Here is a 9699-nt window from a genome sequence, read left to right on the forward strand (position 1 = left end):
CTACCTGTCAGACAGCTGCCCCACGTCCTCTCCACACTCACAGCAGGGCCGGATCAGAGAGAGGCTTCGGGACGAGGGGATCAGCGCAGAGAGAGCGGCGACGGTTCAGCAGGTTCTTGCTGTGGTTCTGGTGTGGAATAGCAGCAAACACACAAATATTTACAGACCATCAACTCATTTCCCTGTTCAGAGTGTGGCGTCACACAGGCCCACAGGCCAGAAAGAGCTGTCTTCATTTCCCTGCCCAACAGCCCTCGTGACGTCTGCAGGTCTGACTCACGTTCTAAGCAAAAATAGGGTTCCGTAGTACTGAAGTATTGGAATAGGGTTCTTTAACTCGTGCAGAATCAGCTTTGATTCAATTGGTCTAAAATGAACCATCTAGAATCTTAAAAGAAAAAAAAGACGTACTTTAACTGGTTCTTTGAGCGACACTATAGAAGAACCATTATTGGTTCCAAAGAAAGACAGAAGGGTTCTTTAACTCATGACATGATGGAAGCATTTTTGATGCTACATAGAACCATTTGGTCCATAAAGAACCACCCAGGATCCGAAAAGGCAAAGAATCTGAAAAATCAAGAAGCACCAATAGGTTCCTTGTGTGATACCATAGAAGAACCACCTTTGGTTCCTTACAGAACCAATGAATTGGGTTTTTTCCCCCCACTTGTGACAGCGGAACCATTTTTGATGCTACATAGAACCATGTGGTCCATAAAGAACCACCCAGGATCCAAAAAAATCAAGGAGCTTCAAAAGGTTCTTGCCACTGAGTGATGTCACTGAAGAACCATGTGTGGCTCCATAAAGAACCATGTCTGTAAGAGAGATTGGTAAAGAGAACCCTGAAGACCTCGAGACTCACACATGGTTCCTCACACAACCAAAAGTGGTTCGTTTGAAGTACCTTGATTTTTTTAAGAGTACAAAAGGTTCTCCTCTAATCCAAAAGAACCCTTTAACCAGGTAAAGAACCCTTTAAGCATCCAAATGGTTCTTTGAGTTGTCATGGTTCTACACAGAACCACAGACATGGCTAAAGTGAGGAGGACCATCATAACCAGGCACTTTCCTGGGACACCCAGCCAAAGACGGCTGTGGCATCATGGGTAATCTTCTAAAGATAGGACCAGTGCCTAGGGATGTACAGATATACACAATAGGACAAAAGTATTGGGACACCTGTTTATTCAATGTTTCTGAAATTCTGAAATCAAGGGTATTAAAAAGAGCTGCTCCTGCTTTTGTTGCTTTACTGTCCAGGGAGGAAGGGTTTCTACTAGATGTCGGAGGAACATTGCTGTGAGGATTTGATTGATTGCATTCAGCCACAAGTGTGTTAGTGAGGTCAGGATGTTGGATGATGATGATGATCACCACCCCACCTCATTATCCCCAACTCCCCAACTCATCCCAACAGTACTGGATGGAGCTCCACCACCATCATTCCAGAGAACACAGTTCTTCCACTGCTCCACAGCTCCTCAATGCTGGGGGGCTTTACACCCCTCTACTAGCCCACGCCTGGCATTAGCCAGCATGGTGCCGAAAGCTTCCATGGTGATCTGCTCCAGAGAGTCCTATTCTATTGGCAGTGTACACAGCAGCTAAATGCATTCATTAGAAGGGGTGTCCATAAATATTTGGACATACAGTGTCCACAAAAAAAAGCAACAGCACAGTTCATCAGTCGATTATATCAGACGGTTTTGTGGAAAACCCTCAGCATAAAAAAAGTCTTTGGACAGATGGATCAAATGAAGATCAAATGGGCAGATGTTCGAGGTGTTAACCACATAACCATAATCACCCAGCACCGGGCGTAGATGCTACGTAGTTCCAACCTTTTACTGGTGTTAAACTTCTTTACAGGGCTGTTAATCACAGCTCAATGCATCCTTTTAGGAAGCCAGCAGACGTCATGTTCTCATAACTCAGGAGGCAGTAGGCCTGACGCCACTTAAAGCTGGGCGATATGGAAAAGTTTTATAATCACAATATTTAAAAGACGTTTTTTACGATATACAATACTTATCACAATATTTTGTATATTTGATATTAGGATCGGATAATGACCCGATATTACCAAAATTAGCTGGATCGGGTATTGGATAATTAGGCAGATCCATGGAACCGATCCTTTCACTTTAACTGGTTGGTGTGAGACTGAACTAAATGTTTACATGTTTGCTGCTTGTATGTTTGACAAGTTATTTATTTATTCTCAGGTGCTAGATTTTATTTTAAATTACTGTTTACACTAAATATTTAAAAAAAAAGACTTATTGTGTGTTTGACAAAGTGAAGCTACTTATTTTCATAGTTTAGGCTGATACATTTTATTTGACTCCTTTTGAATTTGAATGCTGTGTCCTGCACAATTGTTTATTTTAGTGGCAAATTAAGTACATTTATATCTAGGTTGTTTAGTAAAGTAATGTTTAAGTCAATCCTGATGCCTCAAGTCTCTCCTACATGGTGAGGTATAAGGTTTATTAATTCAACAATAGTATCGGATCGGTATCGATCAATATGCAAATTTTATGTATCTGTATCGGTATCGAACTGAAAAAGCCGGATCGGTGCATACGTAATTTTGTCAAGTAGACAAAATACACCAAATGGAGTTATGTAATAACTGAAAGTTTGTGAGAAGGACCACGCCCAAACTCCTCCCCTGATTTACTACGCGTTATAAAACCGTTCCTCTCCCTTCTCGTTCTTGTGATGAAAACTTGCACCCCACCACCACCCCTGTCCTCCTGATGATCCAATCATACTCAACCTCTACCTGGCAAGGGGGCTTCGGGTTCCATCCGCTCAAAGCCCCCCAAAACTCCAGCCCAAATTTCTTGAGTTCTCCTTCCTTGGTCCACACTCACACAAATACTCTCCTATACTGAGTACTGTGATCATTACTCAAAATATGCATCACTACACTGAATTCAATGAGACTGATTACATTCTTTGTAATGAAACATGTAGATAAGCACTAATGATATTCACTAATAAAATCATATTGGTATCAGTATCACGATAACAAAATTGATCACGATACGATAAAATATTGTCATATTGCCCAGCTCTGACGCCACTGTATTGGCTCGGGGGTAGTTGGAGCTCCAGGCTATTGATGACAGGGTTGTGGGTTCGGTACCCAGGCTCAGCAAGCTGTTGGGTCCTTGAGCAAGGCCCATCACCCTCTCTCTCTGCTCCCTGGGCGCTGGAGTTGGCTGCCCACCGCTCTGGGTGTGCGTGCTCACTGCCCCTAGTTCACTAGTGTGTGTGTGTTCACAATTCGCTGTAAATAGTACAGAGACAAATACATGCACCTAACTGATATCACTAACTGAGGAATCAATACACCAGCAGCACTGCCGGGACACTGGGCAGGGCAGGGCAGGGCAGGACGGGTCGAGTTAACACACTTCAGCAGAGCAAATTAACTACGATTACATTATTGCTCAAAACAGCCGCAGCAAACTGCTCAGTGCTGCTGGTAATTACAAAATTCTCCCTCAGGTGATCAAACAGGCCACCAGGTCTCAGGTTTCAGCAGGTGTTTCAACAGCAAAGGGCTGATCCTGAAGGGATTTCTACATTCTTTTGGATTTTTCTGTATTTGAAGTCCCCCTTAGTGTAAATAGCGAATGAGAAACACTCCCTTCCCAAATAACTGCATATTTCATACACTACCCTACACATACAGCGCGCCTAATTAACATAAAACACACACAATCATCTAAACTACTCATTTGCATTCTGGAGGTTTAGCTTAATACATATTTGAACACACACCCACACTCTCCGAGTAGCTCAGAGGTCTAATGCACTGCCACTTTGGCCCAAGGGTCACGGGTTCGAATCCCGAGCCATGTTGCTTTGTCATCAACAGCCGGAGTCAGAGAGAGCACAATTGGCCATGCTCTCTCCGGGTGGGTAGATGGCGCTCTCGGTCTCACCTCATCACTGTTAAGGGATCTTGGCCAGCACAGGCGTCTGTTAGCTGGTGTGGTGGAGCTGGGGACCCGGCAATACCCCATTGGTGGCAGGTGGAAAAGAGGAGGTGGCTGGTTTAGCATGTATCAGAGTACACATGTGTTAAGTCCTTACCCTCCTAGTGCTATTTGTTTACAAACAAATAAATAATATAATTATATTAATTAGTATTGTTATTATTAATAATAATAATAATAATAATAATAATAATAATAATTTTAGCAATTCACAAAAAAAAATTCTCATTATTATTCTTTTTTTAATCATCATTATTATTATCTCAGTGTGTACATCATTTCAGGTTATATGACATCTTTATTCCATACTTATGTTTAATTTATTTATATATATATATATATATGCTGTACCGTGTATGACTATTTATATAACAAATAATCTTTGATTAGATTTTTGATTTGATTTAATTTAGGGGCTTAAATGGTTTGTTTGCCTGCTCAGACGGTTCTTCTCTAAAGTGGAAAACCTTGTATAAATGATTACATTACCAAACCTTTTAAAAATGGTACCAATAGCGGTTCCACTAATGCGTCAAAAAACTCTCTTCAACCTCTACAGTATGGCCAGTGTTAAAAAGATATATAAATAATATCTACAATAAACAAACAAACAAACAAACATTTTAATGTTGAAATTGGTTACTTAAAATAGCCATGGCTTTTAGTTCGGTATGATTCACTAATATGATGTGGTAAATGTGATGAAGATGGTGATATCAATAGTAATAATAATAATAGTCCCCTGGAATATATGTCCGAACGGCCGAGTCGCTCGCTGTCTTCAAACGCAGACTGAAGACCCACCTCTTCAGAGAGTACTTGGACAATTAGAGTACTATGGTCACCTTATTGTCTTGTGTTTAGTAATGTCTAAGCTTGGAGGTATCCTTTGATTTATTAGTCTATTCTATCTAGCTAAGGTTTTTCTTGGGTAAATAGCAAAGCACTTTGTAAGTCGCTCTGGAGAAGAGCGTCTGCTAAATGCCGTAAATGTATGCGTGCGTGTGTGTATGTATATATATATATATATATATATATACACACACACTCCTCCCACTCATTAGCTTTTCACATTCAAATGGTTCAAAAATATTCACAAACTGCAGTTTATAAAAGCTGTTGCAGCTCGTTCATGTTACATAGGTAGCAGACGACATCAGGTCTGGGCGATATGGCAAAAGTCTCAAAAGTCACAATATTTTAAAATATGATAATTATGGCAACACTGACGCACAATATTCACCAGTTTAAAAAACACTAGTTAAATAATCTCCTATACACAGGACGGCTGAAGCCACAATTTTCAGCTGCAAAAATTATATATTCCCAAACCAACAACCATATATTCCCAAAAAACACTTTACTGTGATAAATATCGTCATACTGCCTAAAAGAAAACAAACATGCACTAAAATAATAAGGCAAGTATGTTAGGAGGATCTAGAACCCACTGCTGTTGGTTGGTTGGAGTGTACCACACATTATCACAACACCATTCAAACTAATGTTATGCGTCTTTAACCTCTACAGTATGGCCACAGTTAAAAAGACATACAAAAGTATCTAATAAATAAATAAGTAAATAAATAAACAAACAAACATTTTGATGTTAAAATTGGTTACTTAAAATAGCCATGGTTTTTAGTTTGGTATGATGCACTAATATGATGTGGTAAATGTGATGAAGATGTAATGTGACTAAGATCAATAGTAATAATAATAATAATAATAATAATAATAATAATAATAATAATAATAAATATGCCTAGTATAGCCCTTTTTTAATCACAAAGTCATACTCACAGCATACACATTTGTACTTTAGCTAATAGCTAATAATGCAAACTAATCAATCTGAGGTTTAGATCACTTTTTAGGCCACAAATATAGACCCCCCCCCCCAGCAGTAAAAGCACACTGTAACAGTGTGCAGCACCTCAGAAGAGTCAATGCAGTTATATGTGGCGCAAAAAAATAAAAGATTATCCCCAAAACAAGTCCAGCAAGACTGTCTGCAAGAGTGTAAACACACAGCAGAGCCCCTGGGCTGTTCTTCCCCAAGCTGCCCAGACTTCACTCAAACGGGATTCCTCCGTCGCTGTGGCTGTTGTGATGATTAGGGTCATAAAAACAGGCTCTACACAACCACTCTTACTACTGAGGTGGACTGTGAAAACACAGGCCCTCCGTGTTACCCTGCGTCAGATCAGAACCCTGCTTACGGTGGTTCTCTACAGACTCGGCTCGAGCAACTGTACAAATTAATAAAAGCTGTAAAAACACAAAAAGGCTGAAGATCCCTTTTGAAAGTTGTGAAAGTGTTTGTTTAAGGAATGTTCACATCATAAAAAGGTTCTAGAAGAAAGAACTTCAATCGGTACAGAACCTTTACTCTCTGTGAAGGTTCTATAAACTTCTAAAAGGCTCTTCGCATTGACAAACCTCTAAATGTGGTTCTATTAGATTTTAGAACCTTTCTGAATGAGCGTACCTCTATTATTACAGACAGAACGCTAGATAGACAGACAGACCGATAGACAGACCGATAGACAGACAGAGAGAACGACAGACAGACAGAACGACAGACAGACAGAACGACAGATAGACAGATAGACAGACTGAACGATAGACAGACTGAACGATAGACAGAACGACCGACAGACAGACAGACAGACAGAGAGAACGATAGACAGATAAACAGAACGACAGACAGACAGAACGACAGAGACAGACAGAACGAACGACAGACAGACAGAACGAACGACAGACAGACAGAACGAACGACAGACAGACTGAACGAACGACAGACAGACTGAACGAACGACAGACAGACTGAACGAACGACAGACAGACAGACTGAACGAACGACAGACAGAACGAACAAACGAACGACACAGACAGATAGAACGACAGACAGAATGAACAAACGAACGACAGACAGACAGAAAGATAGACAGACAGACAGAACGATAGATAGACAGACAGAACGATAAATAGACAGACAGAACGATAAATAGACAGACAGACAGACAGACAGAACGATAGATAGACAGACAGACAGAACGATAGATAGACAGACAGACAGACAGAACGATAGATAGACAGACAGACAGACAGAACGATAGATAGACAGACAGACAGACAGAACGATAGACAGAACGATAGACAGACAGAACGATAGACAGACAGACAGACAGATAGACAGACAGACAGAACGATAGACAGACAGACAGACAGACAGACAGAACGATAGACAGACAGAACGATAGACAGACAGATAGATAGACAGACAGATAGATAGACAGACAGACAGACAGACAGAACGATAGACAGACAGATAGACAGACAGAACGATAGACAGACAGACAGAACGATAGACAGACAGATAGACAGACAGATAACTGTAAAAAAATAGCAGTTCCTTAAAGAACTTCTAGATTCCTCTGAGAAGTCAAATGATCCTCCATGCTCTAAGAGGTGCCTGGGTGGTCACATAAATAGCAGGCAACACCAGGTCTGGGCGATATGGCAAAAGTCTCATCACAATATTTTAAAATATGATAATTATGGCAACATTGACACACAATATTCACCAGTTTAAAAAACACTAGTTGAATAATCTCCTATACACAGGACGGCTATAGCCACAATTTTCTGCAGTACAACCAATCAAACAGAAGCTGGTCAGTCTTCTTTCAGCAGTGACAATTACTCACCCTTTCCTTTACTGTGAGAAATATCGTCATACTGCCTAAAAGAACATAAACATGCACTAAATAACGTATTGGGAGGGTGTGATAGTGTTCGGAGCAAACAGCACAGCTAGAACTCAAATGATCCTCAGTGCTCTAAGAGGTTCCTGTGAGAACTTTTGGGATTCTTCAAGATCTGCTTTAAATGAAGGTTCTCAGAGGTTCTCCAGGCCAGATCTCTCACTAAAACAAAGTCTAGGTCTTTGCAAAAGTTTCTGGAGAAGGTTAAGAGGTTCCTCCACGGCCCATGAGCCTCCAAATCTTCCATTTCCAACTGTATGGTCTTACACTGCCCCTGTGTTACACAGCGTATCGACTGCCTATCAGTTATTAGGGCTGTTATGATCACTGCAGTCATAAACCTGACTCTGTAAAAGCCACTCTTACTCCTGAGGGGCTTTATGACTGCAGAGACCCTCACCCCTCATCAACCATGGCTTAAAAACCCAGAGCCAGCCAGCAGCAGCAGTAGTAGTAGAAGCAGCAGCAGCAGCACATGCAGACAGCATGCAGCAGCTCTGGACTCAGGACAGCCAACGCTCCTTCACACCCAGAGCCTGTGTTTGCTTCAAAGTATCTAGATCCACCTACTGCTACAAAACACTAAACACCCCATGTAACATCACAACACACGGCCTGCAGCAGCAGCAGCAGAGCGACTGGGACAGCAGAATGGCCACACTTTAACAACAGCTGGACAATAACAACAACAGCCCCAAAGCTGAGCCCAGGAGGCAGAACACCGAGAGCTTACCATGCCTGAAGAGCTGGATCTGCTGTCTGAGCGTCTGCAGGGCGGCGAAACTCCAGCGCAGCGCCACAAAGCTGTCCACCAAACTTCACCAAACTGGAGGCGCTTCCTCTTCCGGACACTGGAGCGCAGAAAAGCGCCCTGTTTCACTTCCCACCCGCTTCCAGGGAGGCCAGACCCATCTGTGCTGGGATTGGCTGGATGCATCCGCCTTCTGCGTTGGGATTAGTCCGTGGTGTCCCGCCTTCTCCGTGGGGACTGGCCATTTGGGCCACGCGTCCTGCGCTGGTTCTTGGTGTCCTTCGCCACGATTGGCGAACGATCTCGTCTACTGCATGGGCATTGGTGGTTGGTGCTTGGTCAAGTCCTGCGAGAGGATTGGCTGACAGTGTCTTGTGTCTTGCATGCTGGACTAGGATTGGCTAGTGGGGCGTACTGGCACACCTACTGGACCAGAGGAGGGGAGGGGAGGGGGGGTTCTGGAAAACGGGTGGGAAAAGAAACCAGCATTACCACCACCACCAGCACCACCAGCAGCACAGCAGCAGCCAGGAGAAAGTCTGGGGCTGTCTGATCTTTCACTTATTCATTCCTGAGCTTGTAGATAAGGGCTGCAGTGAGTCAGAAACCTGTGTTGACACTTCTTGGTGCCTCATTGTGATGGACATCTCCGTTCCCACCTTTCTTGTAGAGGCTAGGTTCTGTAGAACTGGAAAAATAAAGGTGGTAACAGTGGTTCTTCGCCTGAGACTATAGGAGAACCATCTTTGGTGGTTCTGGAGTCTGGAGAACCTTTTAGAAGTCTAAAATCCTTAGAAGTCCTTAAAGTATTGAACTCTCCTTAATTCTCCGTTAAAAAAGACTTTACAGCACCAGTCAAAAGTTTGGACACACCTGTCCTGGTTTATGCATGCTGGGCATTATTTTAAAAGCATCTGATCCAAATGTTAGGGTCACTATATTTTTATATAAATAATCAATAATCAGTAATCAATAGATATCATACCGCCCAAAAGAAATGAGATAAATAAACATGCACTAAATAATGTTTTAGGAGTGTGTGTTAATGTTCGGAGGGCCTAGAACCCACTGCTGTTCAAACAGCACAGCTAGAACTCAAATGATCCTCAATGCTCTAAGAGGTTCCTGTGAGAACTTATTTTATTAATAAAAAAAA

The 9699-nt window shown here is 42.1% G+C and overlaps 1 protein-coding gene across 2 annotated transcripts in view; it reads right to left on the reverse strand.

Annotated features, from left to right (window-relative positions):
- The window catches only part of itprid2 (ITPR interacting domain containing 2), an 83331-nt gene extending 74721 nt beyond the window's left edge, over positions 1–8610 (reverse strand). The window contains exon 1 of one of the 2 annotated variants that reach the window (XM_072685400.1): positions 8526–8610. The gene's annotated coding sequence lies outside the window, so the exon portion shown is untranslated. Of the gene's footprint in view, positions 1–4; positions 166–8525 lie in introns of those variants that run through there. The other variant, XM_072685402.1, reaches the window with a different exon arrangement.
- Positions 8611–9699: the final 1089 nt, after the last annotated feature.

Source organism: Salminus brasiliensis, chromosome 8, assembly GCF_030463535.1.
Source record: "Salminus brasiliensis chromosome 8, fSalBra1.hap2, whole genome shotgun sequence".
NCBI lineage: Eukaryota > Metazoa > Chordata > Actinopteri > Characiformes > Bryconidae > Salminus > Salminus brasiliensis.